Below are 4,178 nucleotides of genomic sequence, written 5' to 3'. Positions count from 1 at the left end.
TTAATAGTGTCAGGGGTTGGCACTCTTCTATGGTATGGATTCTTTTTCCCTTTAAAATACTTTATTTTTTTTATTATTAACTTGAGTATTTCTTATTCACATTTCAAATGTTATTCCCTTTGCTGGTTTCCCGGCAAATATCCCCATAATCCCTCCCCATCCCCTTCTTTATGAGTGTTCCCCTCTCCATCCTCCTCCCATTGCCGCCCTCCCCCCAACAATCACGTTCACTGGGGGTTCAGTCTTAGCAGGACCAAGGGCTTCCCCTTCCACTGGTGCTATTACTAGGATATTCATTGCTACCTATGAGTTCAGAATCCAGGCTCAGTCCATGTATAGTCTTTAGGTAGTGGCTTAGTCCCTGGAAGCTCTGGTTGCTTGGCATTGTTGTTCATAATGGGTCTGGAGCCCCTTCAAGCTCTTCCAGTTCTTTCTCTGATTCCTTCAACGGGGGTCCTATTCTCAGTTCAGTGGTTTGCTGCTGGCATTCGCCTCTGTGTTTGCTGTATTCTGGCTGTGTCTCTCAGGAGAGATCTAATCCGGCTCCTGTCCGCCTGCACTTCTTTGCTTCATCCATCTTGTCTAATTGGTGACTGTATATGTATGGGCCACATGTGGGGCAGGCTCTGAATGGGTGTTCCTTCTGTGTCTGTTTTAATCTTTGCCTCTCTATTCCCTGCCAAGGGTATTCTTGTTCTCCTTTTAAAGAAGGAGTGAAGCATTCACATTTTGATCATCCGTCTTGAGTTTCATGTGTTCTATGTATCTAGGATAATTCAAGCGTTTGGGCTAATAGCCACTTATCAATGAGTACATACCATGTGTGTTTCTCTGTGATTGGGTTACCTCACTCAGGATGATATTTTCCAGTTCCAACCATTAGTCTATGAATTTCATAAAGTCATTGTTTTTGATAGCTGAGTAATATTCCATTGTGTAGATGTACCACATTTTCTGTATCCATTCCTCCGTTGAAGGGCATCTGGGTTCTTTTCAGCTTCTGGCTATTATAAATAAGGCTGCCATGAACATAGTGGAGCATGTGTCTTTTTTATATGTTGGGGCATCTTGTGGGTATATGCCCAAGAGAGGTATAGCTGGATCCTCAGGCAGTTCAATGTCCAATTTTCTGAGGAACTTCCACAATGATTTCCAGAATGGTTGTACCAGTCTGCAATACCACCAACAATGGAGGAGTGTTCCTCTTTCTCCACATCCTTGCCAGCATTTGTTATCACCTGAGTTTTTGATCTTAGCCATTCTCACTGGTGTGAGGTGAGATCTCAGGGTTGTTTTGATTTGCATTTCCCTTATGACTAAAGATGTTGAACATTTCTTTAGGTGTTTCTCAGCCATGTGGCATTCCTCAGCTGTGAATTCTTTGTTTAGTTCTGAACCCCATTTTTTAATAGGTTTATGTGTCTCCCTGCGGTCTAACTTCTTGAGTTCTTTGTATATTTTGGATATAAGCCCTCTGTCTGTTGTAGGATTGGTAAAGATCCTTTCCCAATCTGTTGGTTGCCGTTTGTCCTAACCACAGTGTCCTTTGCCTTACAGAAGCTTTGCAGTTTTATGAGATCCCATTTGTCGATTCCTGATCTTAGAGCATAAGCCATTGGTGTTTTGTTCAGGAAATTTTTTCCAGTGCCCATGTGTTCGAGATGCTGCCCTAGTTTTTCTTCTATTGGTTTGAGTGTATCTGGTTTGTACAGGGTGATAAGCATGGATCGATCTGCATTCTTCTACATGCTGACCTCCAGTTGAACCAGCACCATTTGCTGAAAATGCTATCTTTTTTCCATTGGATGGTTTTGGCTACTGTATCAAAAATCAAGTGCCCATAGGTGTGTGGGTTCATTTCTGGGTCTTCAATTCTGTTCCATTGGTCTATCTGTCTGTCTCTGTACCAATACCATGCAGTTTTTATCACTATTGCTCTGTAATACTGCTTGTGTTCAGCGATAGTGATTCCACCTGAAGTCCTTTTATTGTTGAGAATAGTTTTAGCTATACTGGGTTTTTTGTTATTCCAGATGAATTTGCAAATTTTCTGTCTAACTCTTTGAAGAATTGGATTGGTATTTTGATGGGGATTGCATTGAATCTGTAGATCGCTTTTGGTAAAATGGCCATTTTTATTATATTAATCCTGCCAATCCATGAGCATGGGAGATCTTTCCATCTTCTGAGGTCTTCTTCAATTTCTTTCTTCAGAGTCTTGAAGTTCTTATTGTACAGATCTTTTACTTGCTTGGTTTATGGTATGGATTTTAATTTGGTTCAGTCATTGGTTGTTCATTCCCTCGATCTCTGCTCCATCTTTATCCCTGTGCAATTTAAGATAGTCTCATATTGGCTTGGAATTCTCCAAGTAGGCTAGGCTGACTGACCAGCAAGCCCCAGGGATTTCCATCTCTCTATCTCCCCAGTGCTGGCTTAGAAACATGTGCCATCACTCTTGGCTCTTTTACATAGGTTTTGAATTTAATTTTACATAGGGGTTGAATTCAAGGTTCTCATGTTTGTGTAGAAAGTATTTTACCAAGTGAGTTATCTCTCATATTTATGAGTTTATTATTTATTCACTTTCTTTTGTAAAAATAACTGCAAATCTTAGACACGATGCTTGTCATGTGCTCTGTCCCATGCTCTTCTGGTAGAGTGCTCTATATTCCTATATTCCATGAGTTCTCGGTAGTAATGTTAATTAAACAAAAAGAACAATACCAATAGTACTAGCGATCTTTTCAACTATTTGGAGTTCAATAGAACAATATTGTTTTGCAGAAATTGTTTAATAATGCCCTTTAAGTTTAGGGCTATAGTATCTGAACTTCTTTCTTACAGGGTCACAGTTTACAGACAAGGAATTTTTAACTTCCAAATGTATTTGTTATACAGTCATTAAAAATGGTCACATATGGTCAAATGAGTTTTGTAACCGAGATATTTTAATTGTTACTATTGTAGTGATGGTATAATTACAACTAAGAAAAAAACCACTACTCTGCGATACACGCATAGGTTAACTTTTATTGAAGCACCAATAGATTGTCCTAAAGTTCAGCTTGTCAGTTACTCTCTATTTGGAGAGAGAAGCAAGCAGTTCAGTTTTGAAGGCTCTGTCTCTTTAAAACAAAGTGTGAGCTGGTGAACTATGTGGCTCTTTTGATTACATGTTGAAACCATACCAAGTCTCTGAAATCCAAGAGAATATTACAGTCTGATCCTTTGTGCTGAATGCTCACATGAATGCCTCCAAGAACCAATCTAGAAGCAAATCGCTGCTGATAGTAACTGACAGCATGAATCACTGCCCTCTGAGAGGCTCTGCCATCATCCACTTAAATGAGCTCAGTTTGCTCAGATGGTAAGCAGAATTTGTGCATAAGCCACAGCCAGACTCCCAAGCTCCCAAGCAAGAGCCCTCAGCAGTTGTTTGAAAATAGCTGCAACTTTGAAATGAGTCATCTCATCATCACATTCATAAAACCAGTTTTGTCTTTGATGACTTTTTGATCCAAGTCAGCTGTTTATTAGCCATAGAAGCAAGAAAGGCCATGAATACTTACACATTTCCTCAAAACCTTCTGTTGAGGGCAATTGCTATATTGATGCCTAACAGCTTAAGGAAACTTCCTTTAATTTCAAATAATTAAAAACTTTGAAAAAAGTTAGATAGGAGAGGGCAATAAGGATGGTACGATCATACATCCATGAAATTGTCAAAAATAAATTAATTAAAATATTTTAAAGATATCTGAAATATGTTTGGCAGAAAGTACTCTAAAAATAAGTATATATTCTTATATACCAATGCAACCAAGATGATGAAAATATACTTTAAATATGAGAAAAATACTTACCCCAAATATATGTATACTGTGTGGTGTGCAGGGGGAAGCAGGCACTGGAAAGATCTGTCCAATGGGTGAAATCATAAGTCCAATATCCACAATTCAAAGGTCAGGCAAGTTTTCTTCCACCATTTAATCTAGCTTTAAAACATCTAAAAGCACCAACATTGTAAATGAAACCTCATCTGACTTAATGTCTTTACCTATCCCTATCAATATGATCCATTGTTTTTGGTTCTTGGCAGGTAAAAATCCTCCTAAGGTATTTTTAAAGATAAACTGCTTTTTAATTCTTAACTCTCCACACTTTTTTGTTATTGT

This window comes from Rattus norvegicus, chromosome 2, assembly GCF_021556685.1.
Source record: "Rattus norvegicus strain SHRSP/BbbUtx chromosome 2, alternate assembly SHRSP_T2T, whole genome shotgun sequence".
NCBI lineage: Eukaryota > Metazoa > Chordata > Mammalia > Rodentia > Muridae > Rattus > Rattus norvegicus.
The sequence above is the reverse complement of the archived record's forward strand: the minus strand, read 5'-3'. Positions refer to the sequence as shown.